Below are 16,893 nucleotides of genomic sequence, written 5' to 3' on the forward strand. Positions count from 1 at the left end.
AACAACCAACTTGTTAGTGATTAGAGCTTAACAGACAGGCAACCGCACATTTGGGGAATGAATGCACCTAAGCAGTTAACCGTTTCCATTATGCATTTGATCGGTTGCTTGCGTCATCCCGGCTTTCCTTATTTTCGTTTACAACTTCTTTTTCTTTTTCTGTTTTTCCTTCTCTTTTTTCTTTTCATTCTTTCCTTTGCCCTTTCTTTGTTTTTATTCTCTCATTTTTCTTTCTTATTTTGCCATTGTTTCCTCCTCACGGTTTCTTATTTTCTCTCTTTTCCTTTTCTTTTTGCTCTTATTTTTCCTCTCTTTTTCTTTTCCTCTTTTTTTTATCACTCTTTTCTTTCTTTTGGTTATGGTCAAATCCTATGGAGATTGCATATGTATCATGACCCCGCATGAATCAGACCGAGCGTAGTTCTGGAGGATAAAAATAAATAATAAAACATTTTGGGATTTTCAAATAAAAATAAAATATTTTGACTACAACGACTCATCCTACCGAATTTTTACCATAAAAACCAACATGCTCAAAAAGGAAATTAACAGGAGAAAAATCAAGACTCATTTTGACTCAAAAAGTTATCACTATTTTTTCAAAATTTTCATAAAAATATCCGGCTTTGCCAATACGGCCTTTCAGCACCTCGAGGAAGAAGATTTTAAGGTTGTGTTCGCTAACCGGCCAACACCTTGAAAAATGACCAAAGGCGGCGGTTCTTGCAAACACAGCCTTCTGGCGCCCTTTTGGGGACATTCGGCTATTTTTGACAAGAATGGCATCACCTTACTTATTTAAAATAATAATAAAATTTTTGTTCTTTTTGGGCTATATTTCTAAAAGGAAGTTGGACCCGATGGGGGTTGCCTACGTATCCCACACCCTGTGAGAATCAAACTGGCGTAGTTTGGGCAGCTTTGACTCTTTTGAAATAACTTTTTTTTTGGCAGAGTTTCGGGATATTTTCAAATATTGGGTTTTTCTTTAGAACCGGGCTTTATTTCTTCCTTACATCACTCTTGGTTTTCCTTTTTGCTTTATTTTCCCTAGCCGGTCAGCATGCAAGCCGAAACAAATAAATGTTCACATAGCACATAGAATGCATCAGGATGGTCTGTTATTTTGGGTACACCTGTCCTAGACGGACCCAACCCCTATGTTGAGTCCCCTAAGTCAAATGCACGTGATGCAAACAAGCGCTCCTACTAGGGATCTGGCATGAAGCTGTGTTTTTCTAGGTTTAAATCATGGGGTTTTGGTCTAGACTTCGGGTACCCGAGCGGACAACTGGGGCCTAGGAGTGGGCGACGTACCGGGAGCACTAAAGTCTTCCCGGCCTTGTCGCTTGCCCAGCCTCGCTCTATTTGGTATAATTTCTACAGAAAAAGCGGGCTACGCGAACGTATGCATCATTTTCAGAAGACTCAGAGGGGTGGCGTAAGAAGACAATTATATACAATTCAACAATAGTAAAGCGATAAACAGATAGCATTTAGCACAAGAAGGTTCAGAGAATATAGTAATATCAACAATAAATGAAGCCAAGTAAAAATCATAAAACAAGCTCGAATTCTTGAACCCTGAACCGGAAGTTCTGGGTTCTTGTCCCCAGCAGAGTCGCCAGAGCTGTCACACCTCCTTTTCCTACACCCCCGGAAGGGTATAAAAGGGTTATTTCCAACTAAAGGACAATCGAAACGGGATTATATTATTAGAAGCTTCAGAGTCTCCACTTGGGAGATTTAATGGTGTCCCAAGTCACCAGATTGAATCCCGAATCGAGGAAAAGAATGACTCTGTAATACAGTCCGCGAACCAAAAATCCGAGTAAGGAATTCTGTTAACCCGTGAGAAGGTGTTACGCACTCCCGAATTCCGTGGTTCTAGCACGGTCGCTTTGATCATACTTGGCTTATTAAATTGTCAAATTCCTGATTTTAGAACCTATGTGTTTTTACCTCTTACCGCTTTTAAATTAAAACGGGTTATGCGTACGTATACCCATTTGTTTGGCGCGTCAAAATCATGTCACGCGAACGTGTCCACAATTAATAATGCTATATTATTATTATTAAGAAGTTTGGCCAAAGTTGCGCGAACGCATACTCCTTTTTGTTTTCTTTTAATCGTAATTATGTTACGCGGACGTATACACAATCACAATTGTGTTTTAAATGGCCCTAAAGGCTTTTCTACGAACATTAACCATTTTTATATCTAAGTTATGAAATTAATACTTGGGCCACGTATAATTAAACTGTGGGTGGCACGCCTCGGACTATATGAACTAAATTAAATTAGTAGCCTATGAAAACTCATTCTATTGATGTATTGTAATTAGAACAGTAGATCGAGATACATCAGGAGCCAAATGAAATTGACAAAGCGAAATGTACTAGCTACTGGGAATACAAGCATATAGTGCTGAACAAATCCAATCGCAAAGGGTTAGGAACATATTATCAAAATAATCTTAAACAAACTTTTGCTAACTGCAAGGACAAAAGGAAAACAATTGCAATTACTTAACAAATTGTTGATGCAAAATGAAATTGCAAACAAACAAAAACCTCGCTTAATCTGTATGAACAGTAAATGAAATTATATAAAGTTCCATGGTGATCAAACATTTAAAGCATACTTAGTTCGATTTTAGCCTCACACCACAGGGACCCCTACCTTTATGATTCGAGCTTATAACACAACCTTTGCATATCTAACCAAGCCAAACCTCATTCATATATTCCATTACTTCTTTCATTTTTACCACTCTCAAATAAGATTAAACCAACAGGGGAAACAAAATTCAATGGCTTCAGCTTTCAAACACATGCTCAATCTTAACTCTAGCAACTTCTGACTAAAAAAACATTCAAGTAATCTGAACCTAAGGACATATTCATGGGTCTTAAATTTAACGGACACTTTTAACAACAATAGAGCCTAAGAATTAAATAGGTGAAAATTAGTAAATGCTACATGATATCCCATTACAGTTTCAATGTAAAACTCATCATTCAAAGCACAATCTCACTCTAAACATGCAGAGATAAAATCGACAAGACAAACTGGGAGAGAAACTAAAAATGAGAACATCTAATAACAGAGAACATATTCATTTTTCCTCAACAAAGAAACACTTCATGAATCAATCCTTACATGCTTAAGGTCAGGGATATGTAGCTGGAAGTAAAAAAGAAACAGAGAAGTGAGGTATCAGCAGGAACCACGGCAGAGCAACACCAGTTTCAATAAACAACTTAAACCAAAGAAAATTGGTATGAAGCAGTAGAAGAAGCAGTCCCAAACCAAACTTTGAAAACCAGATTTAATCCATTTCAGCTACTAGAATCAGAAATCACTCTAGAAATCAAAAACCTCACGAATTCTCAGAAAATAAAACAGTAATTCTTTCAACCAGTCAGCTGTCTCTATTTTTATATTTTTTAGCTCTTCCATTCTCTTCCCAGTCTGCCTTTCAAGGCATGAATAAGATGCCTTTATAGGCAAGGCAATAGGGCAACCAAAGGGAGATCAGATTTCACAATTAGCCCTTTTTGAATTTTTATTTTTGCCACTTAGTCCTTAGTTAAAAATCTGAAACTCATTTTAAGCCCCCCCCCACCCACCCAGCTTCCTAGAAGCTTCTAAATCTGTTATCAAAATATTCCCCTCCCCAATTACCTAAATTTCCCCCCCAAATGTCCCTTAATTACTCTGCCAGGCCCTCATGCTCACTCTTAGCAATAAACTTGGGTTTAGGCTGCCTAGCCCATAACCACAGCATCAAAATTAGACCAAAACCAGCCCAGAACATTCGAACAACTTCAAATCATCAATTAACAACCAACACAGAAGTAATCTGGACTTGAATGATTTTAATAATTAACCCTAAGTCTATGCTATTAACCAATTGAACATCAACGACCCTAAACAAACTAAAACTATTCCAAATAAAAAGAAACGGGAACGAAGTAACAAAACATGAGAGAAAAACAAATAAAAAAAACAGAATCGAAAGAAAAGAGAGGGGAGTACCTATTTGACCGGACTTGAATCAACGAATTGAAACAACTCGCTGAATGAGGCAATCAACGAAACTCGACCAGTTAATAGCGTCTTGGTCGGAAACCAGTTCCCAGTTTCCAAAAATATTTTGTTTTGAATTTGTGGGAGTAATTCATATGGGGCAAAAATCACGTGCTCACACCACCTCGGTATCTTTGATATCAATCCTCACTTCTTCATTCAAGTTCTCATCAATCACATTCTCAACCACCAAAGGGATCTCATCCTCTTGCAACTCAACTTCATCACTCAAATTTTCTTTTTGTTTGGAGGCGTTCACATCACCGCCTCGTCCGCTTCTTGTAGTTACCGCCATTGCATGCCCGGTATTGTTCCCACCCTTCGGGTTGACTACCGTATCACTAGGTAGAGCCCCCTTAGGGCGAGTATTCAAGGATTGTGAGATTTGGCCTAGTTGAACCTCCAAGTTCCTGATTGAGGTATTGTGGGATGCCAATTGAGCATCGGAGTCAGCATTCTTTTTCATCATCTGTTCAAGCTTCATCTCGATTCTCCCCATGTCTTTGTTGGATGAACTAGAACCTTGGGATGGAAATGGGAGTGGATTGTTTGGTTGTTGATACATCGGGGGCCTTTGAAAGCCTTGCCCCCGATTTCCCTAATTGTTATTGTTCCAACAACCCTGATTGTTGTTTCCACCCCAGTTGTTGTTGTTGTTACCCCAATTACCCTGATTGTTTTGATTATTGTTTTGGTTACCCCAATTTGGATTTTGGTTGTCGTTCCCCCAATTATTGTTCCCTTGTTGTTGTTGATTTCCCCAATTGCCTTGGGATCTCCATTGTTGTTGTTGGTTAGAAGAATCGCCCCTTTGGCCTTGATAGTTATTCACGTACTGCACTTCGTCATTCTGCTCATCATACCCATCATATTGGAACCCACCACTATCTTGATCATATTGATCCGAATTCCCTTAGTTTTGTTGCCCTCTTTGTCTTCTTTTGTTCACTAACATGTTGACACCCTCCATAGCATTCACTTGTCGTGGAGTTTGAACCTGTTGTACTTGTGCCTTTGCTAGCTGGTTCATTGTTGTTGTAAGTTCTGCGATTGCCTGTCCATGATCATGGAGCTCCTTATGCAAGTGAATGACCGTGGGGTCACCCTGTGGCACGTTTGCTCTACTTTTCCAAGCGGAAGAAGTGTCCGCCATCTCATCCAATATCTCACAAGCTTGATCACACAGTGTGTTCATAAAATTGCCCCCGGTGAGTTGGTTCACTGCCTCAGTAGAATGTCTGTTGTATCATTGCCTCAGTCATATCATTGTTGGGACACTCCTTTACCATAGTCCGGTATCTCTCCCAAATCTCGTGTAGTGGTTCGTTGGGATCCTATTTGAAAGCTAAGATTTCAACCCTCAAAGGTTCCATGTGCCCCGGTAAGAAAAACTTCGCAGTGAATTTATCCGCCAACTCATCCCAAGTAGTGATGGAATGGTTGGGAAGACGTTCAAGCCAGTCCAAAGCTTCCCTCTTAGTGAAAAAGGGAATAGTCTCAACCGAAGTGCATCCTCTGACACGTTTGTTTGCTTGCTCCCCCAACAGGTATCCACGAAACCCTTAAGGTGCTTGTAAGCATTCTGATAGGGAGCACCTGTGAAATACCCTCGCTGCTCCAACAAGGTCAGCATCACATTGGTAATTTGAAAATTGCCCGCCCGGATATGGGGTGGGACAATTTCACTCGCATACCCTTGGTTGGGAAGCACCCGAGGAGCCACTCTTGGAGGTGGCGGGGGAGGGTCTGGAACATTATCATTAGCATTGGCCTGGCGGCCTCTCCTTTGTCCTTGAGGCACTAGAGGCACCTCCTCATCTTCGTTATCATCAACCTCCTGCCCCTGAACCATGTTTCCAAGAGGGTCATTGTTTTTGTTTGCCGCCATTCTACCTGAATTGGCGTCACACACAAGTTAGCATCACAGAAGGGAAAAAAATAATACACAAAACTATTTAGATAGATAGCCAAAATCATTAGCTCCCTGGCAACGGTGCCAAAAAGTGATCGCGTCCAACCCTCAAAAAGTGATCGGGTCCAACCCTAAACCACTACAAAGTGGCAAGAGCGGTCGATGCAGCTTTTACCCGAGAAGGTCGGGATCGAATCCGTAGGGAGCTAGAGCAATGCTTGGAGTTGGATTTCTATCTAATCTAGCAGTGCGTAGTGCTCTTGATTACACTTCCAATCATATTTGTTTGTTTGTTACTTCTAATTTTATGCTAATGATATGCGAAATTAAGCTAAGTATGAATGCTTGTAAGGTTTTCTAAATGGTTAACAAGGCACTAGGGAAGTGACTTTCTCCTAGGTGAATACTTGGCGGGTTCTAGAGCCTATGGCAAAGCTGTTATGTTTGCAGATTGCGATACAGGCAATGCACGACACTACTCACTCTATACCTCTCGGTAGCTTGAGTGGCTTTGCCCTAATTGACTTTCTCAAGACCAATTGGGTGTCAAAATTATGCAAGAAATGTAGGCTCAAGTCGGGTATTACTATCTCTAGATTTAACCCTTTAATTGGGGCTATCAATCTCTTGAATATGCCCCAATTCCTTGTTGAACTAAATTCCCTAGACTCAAGCTCTCTTTCTCAAGAAGAACCAAGTCAAATAGGCACAAATTAGTGTTTGCAACCACTAACTCAACATGGAAAGCACAAATCAGTTCAAATATCAACCACCCATAAACATCTAAGCCTTAGAACAAAAGACCCATCAAACACCCACACTAGGGTTGAGCCACAACCCTAGCTAATGGGTCTAGCTACTCATAATAATAGAGGAAAACAGATATTTAGATGAAGAATAGCCCATATAATATGATTACAAACTAAGAATTGAAGATTCAATGTTAAACCAACTATAAAATTACTCAAAATAGGCTAAAACCACCGTTCACGTGCTCAGCTAAAAGTTAGATGCCCTAAAAATTTGAAAAAGGGTATTTATACAAGGCTGAATTTTCTAGACAAGAATACCCCTGACGGAGGTACTGCGGACCACGGAAAATGCAACGCGGCCGTAGTGAGGCTTTTTGGCTTGATTTCTGAGTCTCTGAATCTATCTACCTCGGACAGCATAAAATGGATGTCGCAGTGGCTTCATCGCAGACCGCAAAAAATGGATTGCGGCCGCGATGGCTTCCAATCTTCAAAACTCCCAGCTCTCTGAATCTCCTCTCCGCGGACCGCATAAAATGGATTGCGGCCGCGGTGAGGCTACTGTGGCCGCGAAGAATCTACCGCGGACCGCAGTGCTTGAGCTTCCAAATTTTGCAACTCTTTGAATCTCCTCACCGCGGACCGCACTAAATGGAGTGCGACCGCGGTGGGTCTGTTGCAGTTGTAGTAGATTTTATGCTGCAGTAGTGCTTTGACTTGTTCTTGGTACTTGTGTAGGTTTCACTCCTTTTTGAACTGGTTTTGACCTCTTGTCACTTTCTTGACCAAACCATGCAAACAAGTACAACATGTAAGCCTTTGGGACTATTTGTATACATTTTTAATCAAAACTCAAGTAAAAAGGAGTGTAAAATGGACTAGAATCCCTAGTTATCAAATAATAAAAAACCTGAGAAGAGAATTTACCATGATGTTTGGCCTCCCATTTGCCCTTCGATAATTCGCGCCATTTGCGCTCATCGTACGATGAGATTGCAGCTAATTTTCGTACCCAATCCTCGAGGTCGGGGACCGCGTGGGGCGTCCAAGCAACGACTGCAAAAAGGGCAAAGGCATTATGAAACATGAAAGCAGAATATGAATAGGTATTTGGAAAAGGAGTTCACTTACGATTAAAGTTCCACCTCTCCGGGAATGGCATCTTTCCCCTAGGGATGACATCCAAAATCCTCACTCTGATAAACCGGCTCATCCAGCCTCAATCTTTGTCCTCGTCATTACTAGTGAAGAAAGCCTTTTTTGATCGGCGTTGAAGTTTGATGAGCCCTCGAAATAATTGAGGCCGACACAGCCAAATGAGATGGTTGAGGGTAAACTCCAATCCCACAGCCTTACCAAAAAAATATCGCAGCATGATCATGATGCGCCAAAAAGAGGGGTGGATTTGGCCGAGGGTGACTCCGTACGTTTTGCAAAAATCGATCACTATCGGATCGAGGGGCCCGATGTAAAAGGGTAAGTGTAAACACTTAAGAACCCCTCCACGTGGGTAGTGATGCTTTCCTCGGGGCTCAGGATCTGAACCACGAGCTCGTCTCCCCAGCCGCAGTCCCTCTTTATGGCTTTGAGGTACTTCTTTGATATTGAACTAATATCGAGATATATGTTTGCATCGGCTTGGAATATCGGGGGATTCTCAACATTGAAGTCCTTCTTTATCACACAAGGATCGGGGCTGATTTCGTGAAGAGCCGGCGGCACCACCGGTTTGGCCGGCCGAGCAGTGGAAGAAGATGATGCTTTCTCTTTTTGGGGGACTATTTTGGAAGTTTTAGCCATAGATTTAAACTCAGGAGTACATGCGGTAACAGAGCGTGATGTTTTATGGGATCTTGGCATTTTCCGGTGATCGGAGTAGTTTTCCGGTGATCGGAGTAAAAGTAGCGAGAGGAGAAAGAGATGAAGGGGAAAAGTGAGCAGAGTAAATGCAATGAATAGGTAAAGTTTTTGGTTCAAAGAAGAAACTCCATATTTATAGATGAGAGGCGACGGTTCGGCGATGCTAGTGGTCGACCATTACTGGTGTGCATTTAATGTTTTGGGGAAGCGAATCGACGGGACATTCCGGTCACTTTGAGCGCCTACGTCACAGGAATAGCATCATCATAAGAGATTCCAGAGAATCGAGGTTCAAATTTATCATTTTACTCTAAGAAACGCGGGGACTATTTGTATACGGTCGAAATCAGGTATGCCCCATTTCCCGGGCTTGAGGGATCGCTTTTAAGCTAGAGTTCAGGAAAGGTCGAGTTCGAGCTCGATGGACCAGACTCAATCTCGAAGACAGAGTGCAGTGCTCGAAGATTGAAGCATGATGGATGTCGAAGCCGAGCATGCTCGACTTCGAAATAATGCCGTTATGGATCGTAATAGAATGAGCGAGATTCCTGCCACGTCCCCAAAATCATGGCGCAAATCCCGGAATAGAATTGTACAAACCCGTACTAGGCGGTTAGACAGCTGTCCCAATAAGATTCCTTACTGTAAATAGGAATGTACGTTATTTTGGGCTCCCCTATTATATAAAGGGGACCCCAATCATTTGAAAACACCATCTAATCATTGGCAAAGAATATACTATCTTATTTTTCTGGCTCATTGTTTATCAGACTTGACTTTTCTCTTTACTGTTCTTAATTTATTGTTCTTGGTTCATCTCGAGGTTACTAAGCTCGAGGACGATACTGTGTGGTAACACTGGTTTGATTCACTCATTTCGTTCATTTATACTTCATACTTCTTGATTATTAATCGGTATTGAACTAAATCACATATTTTTAAAACCACAAATCAAATTTAATTTTTACTCATATTTTCAAGGTAAACAAATTTCTTGTCTCCCAAATTTGAGGAACCCCAAATTTAAGTCTTTGCAAATATAAAAGTTAAATCTATTAGTAGACCATTAAGTATTCATTTTTAAAGTAGATAATATGGATCTTATCCATATTTTATCCATTTTTAAAAAGTTCATTATACAACTCATCTTTTAGTGGATAATATGGATGGATATTTTTATCCATTTTGCCACCACTAATCACGACCTTACTCGTCCATAATCACTTACAAATTGATGAATAGGTGTCCAAATCACTTACAAATATAGAGATTTCTACGAGTTGTAGCTCGGTTATACGGACTAGAACTTATAAGTTTCGAAAGGATTAGCATGTTGTTGTTATTGCATATTTGCTGAGGTATTGTGAACTTATTTTCAAGTTGAATTCATGGCTGGTTTACATGAGAAGAGGCTTAATAATGTACCGTTGGTTGTGTTGCTTGAATTGAAAGAAAAAAAAAGTCGGAAACATGTTTTAGTAATTTGAAAAATCAGTTTTGAATGTTGAACTTGTGAGACTCTTATGAAGTTGTTTTAAAATAGTATTATGGCTAGAAATCAGTAGGGATAATTGAATATGTTGTGGTTAGTATTAATAAATTTTGTAAGAAAGAACGGGTCTTAAACTTTAGTTGTTTAATCATAAATCGAGCTTGTCGCTCATTGTACTATTGTTTGAATTGTGGAATTGTTCTTACGTTGTTGAGGGGCTGAATGGATAGGTTGGTTGTTGATATTGTTGTTTGGTGTTGTTTTGAATCGGGGAAGTGAGAAAATAAGGGAAAGTGCTGCCCAATTTTCCGTAAGAGAGCTACTAGCTTAGAAATATTTTTTGAGTTCTTCAATGTTATTAACCATAGTTCTGATGATGTTGATTGAGGTACTACAGGCGGTGTATATTGAGTTGTAATCAACAAAGGTATCTTAAGTCTAATCCTTCATTTATTTGGCATGAACCAAGTGACAAAAAAGTAAACGTAATGTTATTCCATAAATAGTTCTACTTTTAGTAGTTGAGGATGTCTATGTTATTCATTCTTATGAAATGTAATGCAAAGCATATCTAGATATATTCCTAAGTCCCTATTGAGGCATACGATAAATATGTCAATATTCATAACATAATTGGAGGGTGAACGACTATAAGTCATTCCGAAAGATGTCCTAATGATCCTAAAAGGTTCTTCATGCATTGTAGGTATATATGTAAACGAGTAATGACATTATATACGCATGTACCATATCTATAAGGGCATGGCTATGGTATTCCTACTTTACCACCGAGCTATGGTTGGTTGGGCCATAATAGTTTACAGAAAGAATGAGTTTAGCCAAGTCGGCCTATGTATGTTCTAGTTTACGTCAAACGATCATGAGTTACAGAGTGATTTACTCGGGTCAGTGCGACACCGGGTGCCAACTTGTCACATGTTTGACCTGAAATTTTTTGGTCTAAATTATATATTATGGAGTCGTTATTCTGGTATATGTATTTTAATTTTTCTCCACATGATTTCTACTGAAAGAAACAAGCTAGTTCTCTTTTTCTTTTTGTTGGTGGCTTATAATTCTTTACAAGTCATTTTCAGGTGATTATTTCGTGATAGTGACAGACTTATCTTTTTCTATGTTCTACAGATGATAAACTGTAGTATCTGAAGCCCACATGAGTTCGTCTTACAAGTGATTGTTTTAGGTAGTCATGTTTTTATCACTGAGCTACGGCCGGTTGGGCAGTCATGCGTTTACCATCGAGCTATGGCAGATCATACAGTTAGCACTGATCAGTTGGACAGTCATGTTACGGCATGGATAATAGTCCCAAAGAGAGGCATTAAATATATAAGTATAATTAGTATGCATATCATGGCCCTCAATGGCACTTCAAGGATTCAGGTTGATTTTTATAACTCTCATTGATGTTGTCTTATTGTTATGTTTCAGTTCAGCCTTACATACTCGGTACATTATTCGTACTGACGTCCTTTTTGTTGTGGACTTTGCACTCATGCCCGCAAGTGTAGGTAATCAGTTTGACGGGCCCTCATAGTAGACGAGGTTAGCATTTAACAAAGGATTGGTAAGACTCCACTTCATTCGAAGTGCAGCCGAGTCTATAAGTCATGGTGTCAAAGCTTTGCTACAAACTTATGGGTAGGCTAGGACCCTGTCCCGACCATGTTTTGATGCCAGATACTCATAGAGGCTTTGTAGACACGGGTTCTTTATGTACAGTATGTAGGTGGTCTGGTCGGCCCTCGTTTATGTTTCCTTCTAGGTTGTTCAGTGCCGATACTCATAGTGGCCTCCTCGGCCTGTACATATAGATATGTTTTGAGTATAACGAGTTGTGGCCACGTTGGCCAATGATAGTTTACAGAAAGAATGAGTATGTTCTAGTTTATGTCGAAGGATCACGAGTTACAGAGTGGTTTGCTCGGCCAGTACGGCACCGGGTGCCAACCTGTCACATGTTTGACCTGAAATTTTGGTCTAAAATATCTACTATGGAGTCGTTATTACTTTATCTGCTATATGTATTTTACTTTTTTCCCACATGATTTCTGCTGAAAGAAAGCAAGCTAGTTCTCTTTTTTTTCTTGGTGGCTTAAATTCATTACAAGTCATTTTCAAGTGATTATTTCGTGATAGTGACAGACTTATCTTTTTCTATGTTCTACAGATGATAAACTATAGTATCTGAAGCCTGTTTGATTCAAAAGATATTGGAACCTTTTTGAACAAATCAATCAAAGAGAGTGAAGGGGTAAATCTTAGTTGAGTATAATGAACTCTAGAACAAAAGGTATAAACGATGAACACAATGGGAAATATTTGTTGACCTTATGAAGGTCAGTGATCACACATTGAGAATGCCAATCGTTAATATCGAAAGGGTGTTACAATTAGAATCCTTAGCTGAAAGAGAAAAAAGTCCCTTTACATGATGTTTTTCCCACTATATATAAGGGACAACCCCCTTCTGAACTCTCGAAACGTACCATAGGGAATATTCGCGAGTATATTCCTAATGCCTCCTATGGGGCCTACACTACTGCAAAAGTCATCCGTCCTCTGTTTGCTGTCAGCCGTCCTTCGCAGGGCGTCTAGCTATGAAGACCTCATCTTCTGTCGTATTTGTCGATGGTTGTGGTTGTCCCAATTTGGACCCATATAGTTAGTCCATCCGCTTGTCGAGGTTGCAATTTGGTGCGTCCTTGATAAGGGGACACCATCCATTCTTCGTGGAGAAATTTAGTTTCACGGAGTGTTATGAGTTGGCCAACAATGGGGGTTAGCGTGCTCAACAAGACCCTGGGTGGTGTGTCTTATCAATAAATGACATCATCTCCATATGCGTCATCATTATGCATGTTTTCGAGATAGGGGCTGACGGCTTGTCGCTTCGATTTTGGTGCCACTTTGCAGTCTTCCTACTTCGATTTTGGTGCCACCCAATCCTATAAATAGGGGAGGGTTTGTTTTTTCAAAAACTCTTGGCCATTTCGTCTCTTGTTATTCTTTCTCATCTCCCCCGTGTTTGCTTCAAACGTTTTCTCTGCTTCTTCTTCCCCCGTTCTTTGTTCTTAGCTTTCCCTGTAACTTCATCACATTTTCGCTGAAGAGATGCTTAGATCACATCGATCTCGGGAAGGGGTTTCTGACGCCACTTCGTTATCCGTGGTGCCCCCTTTTGGCGATAAGGGCATAATGGTGGAGGAGGGGGATAGCTTTCCTACCGTGGAGGAGTTGCTGCCGAGACACCCTATGTCTCGAAGCGACTTTCTTAAGGATCCTCCCCCTACTCCTATCCCTGTGTTCTCTGAAACGGAGCAAGTTCATATCGATGCTCTCCGTGCATAGTATAACATTCCCTCTCATGTTGATATGGTTCTAGCGGGAAGGGACTTTGTGGAAGCCTGTAGGCCTGGGTACTGTGCTTTTTATGAATACCATACGCTTAAAATACTCCTGCTGTTGACAAAATACGCGGAGTTTTCGGGGTGTGAGGTTACCGTTCACCACCTTCTGCACTTATTTTCACCCAGCTTTCACAGAGGTACCATGGTGCATTTGAGGCACCGTGGGACAAAAGGGATGGTGATTGGGACCGACGACCGAGCGAGTCATAAATTTTGGCACAAGTACTTCTTCGTCAGAACCGCACATATCGTATCTGACCCTGCTAGGTTCCCGGAGCGATGGAACGAGAACCGTAAGTGTCGCCACTTGTTTTACTCTTTTGTTTCTTCTTCATTTACCTTACTATTTGTTTACTTCTAGTTTGCAGTTTTGGGGTGTCCACCTCGCCCTATTGCAGGTATAAGGGATTGGGTAGCCCGTCTGCTCCCCCATGCAGTGGATACTCGAGACTGGCCTATTTTCGTAAAACGCTTTGGGCCGAGGGTTTCATCTAGTAAGTGTCTTCCTCTATATCACTCATTGACGGTATACCATTGCCCATTGATATGACTCTTTACGATAACAGGTCGAGGAGCTTCTAGGTGGAGGGCCCCAGTCCCCGCATTTCGACAGGCTGTCGCTGCTGCAGGAATGTAGTCTACACTAAGTGAGTCCGTTCGGAAGGGTCGTGCTCAACCGATATAGATGATAGATCATTCTCGCGATATGGTCGTGATGGAAGAGGCTTCTTCCGTACCGATCCATCAACTCGCAGACAAATTCTCTAATGGGTACGAGTCGTTAGTGAGGAAATGGAGGAGATTGGAGCTCGGGAAAGATGTGGCTGTGGACACTGGTAAAAGTAGGACGGGTGCATCGCGATGGCGCTTGTGCCATGTTTATGGCCGATGCTATCTTGGCAGGGAGGTCCCCCAATACGGAAGGGGTTTACCCAGGAAGTGGTTCTATGCGCTCCGCTGAGGGTGGCATATCTTCTAACATCGGAGGGGGTCCCCGCATCGAGGGCGACGGCTCGGGTTCGGATGTCGACCCGGGGGACGTTCGTGAGTTTTTAGAATGCCATACTCATGTAGAGATCAGAGTGGAGGGTTCTGATCGGCATATAGTTGTCCCTGGGGACTACAACTTGTTGTCTAACTGTGATCAGGTGGCGTCTGTTTTAGCCCCTTTATGTGCTTCCCCTGAGAGCGAGGCGCTTAGAGCGATGAATGACAAAGAGTTGTCTCGGAACGTCGCCGGCATGGCCTTGCGAGTAGATATCTTTCTTTTCCTTTACCTTGTTGGGTTTGCGTTATTATTTTTGGCCTGTCTTTTTGTTTTAACTTTTTCTTGTTGTGCCAGACCCTTATCGTGGAGATTGAGCGCGAGCGCTGGGAAAGGAAGAGGACGGCCATCTATGGGAAGATGTCTTCTAAATATCAAGAATATCGCACCAAGCATCGTGCGATGGCCGACATTTATAATCAAGACCCTGATTGCCAACTATTCCGCGAAGGGCTTAAACAGAGGGAGGATCAATTGGCGGGCAAGGTCGAGGAGTTAAGACAGCGAGACGAGGATCTCATGAAGGTCGTTGCCCGCAATAGTGAACTCGAGGCGTCTCTTAAGGTGAAGGAAGATGAGCTCCAGTTAAGTAGAGGGGTGATGACTGAGAATGTCGACCTACAAGCAAGGATGGCTAGATTAAACATTGAATTGGGTTTGAAGGCGGCGGAGATCAGCGAACTCAAGGGCGAGTTGAGTGTGAGTGCCGATAGTCTGGCGACCGTTATTTCTGAAGCGGCGGTTTTGGAAATTACCCTCTGTGTACGTAGGTAGGAGCGGACCAAGGAGAAGGAGGCATTCAAGCTTAAGGTAGCGGGGCCTGAGGGGCGTGTAAAGGAGTTGGAGGCAGAGCTATCCGCATTGACCGGACAAGTGGCATCACTGAGAGCGGAGGACGCACACCGACACAACCTTCTACGTCTTGTGCTTCAGCCGATCCTATCGTGCCTCGTCGTTTATATGATTTGTGGGTTCACGCTGAAGCCATGCTTGATGTTTACAAGGCCCTTCATGCTGACGGGAGGGCATCTGAAGTAGAGCTTCAGGATGTGCGTGCCAAAGCTCGTGCAGCTCGTGAGGCATGCGGATACGACCCTCTTTCGCTTGACGGGGATGACATCAACTCTGATGATGCGAACCGTCTTGCCTCAGACTCTTGGTATGAAGATGTGTATGCTACCGTGGATGATGCATAATTTTTGGTTTGTACTTACTTTTGCTTCATGATTTTTGTAAGGGTGTCTTTGAGCATTGTAAAGATAGGTGCTAGTAACATGTTGTAATGAAGAAAATGTTTTGTTGATTCAGTGGTAATCTTTGTAATCTTTATGATATTCTGGGTATTTGTCGAACTGTTAAGCCGATTTTGCTTTTTGACGATGGCCTTAGCCTTTGGGATGTTACTTTCGAGCTGGCGTCAAAGTAGTATCCTGCCGTAGTTCGAGTGAAATCGAACTCATATCTTTCGTCGGTGGCCTTAGCCACCGGGATGTTACTTTTGAGCTGGCGTCGAAGTAGTATCCCGTCGTAGTTCGAGTGAATTCAAACTCGTTTCTTCGTCGATGGCCTTAGCCATTAGGATGTTACTTTCAAGCTGGCGTCGAAGTAGTATCCCGTCGTAAGGGTGGCGCTCTGTTCTGTTTGTTGGAGTATCGTGGATGCTAGTTTCATTCATACATTGGAGATTTGTTGGAGTATCGTGGATGCTAGTTTCATTCATACATTGAAGATTTGATTATATTCTTGTAGGAAATACGTGTTGACTTTGTACATACAATGGAGATTTGGCTATCTATACCCAGTCCCTTCATTACTCGGCCTGGAGATTATGAACACCTAATTTTTGCACTATTTTAACACCTCCTGAAGTTATTAGTGTTTTGTTATTTTAATTGTTTTTCTCAAATTTTGTGTCTTAATTGAATATTTTCTATCATGAAAATACCAAAAAATTATAATTCTTCCTTCATTTGGCATTTTAGGAATCGACTAACTTTTCAATTGGTGAATCAATCTAGTTAATTGATCATTTGAATAAGTTATTTAATTTATTTGTTGGTGTAAATTTAGTTTAATAAGTAGGTTAAGGAAGAAATTTGGCCAAATTTGAAAGAAAAAATGGCCAAGAGTGCAAGATAAGGGGGCTGCCATTGAAAAGGTCCGAAACTACGTAGTTTTGCCTCAAAACTACGTCGTTTCATTAAGTGAATCAAGATTAAATCTCATCCATTCATCTCTCCCTCATCCAATGGTCCACAATCAATCTCCCAACTAGGTATTTAAGACTTAGAAATGATGAAATTTTGCC

The sequence above is a fragment of the Nicotiana attenuata genome, chromosome 12, assembly GCF_001879085.1.
Source record: "Nicotiana attenuata strain UT chromosome 12, NIATTr2, whole genome shotgun sequence".
Lineage (NCBI taxonomy): Eukaryota > Viridiplantae > Streptophyta > Magnoliopsida > Solanales > Solanaceae > Nicotiana > Nicotiana attenuata.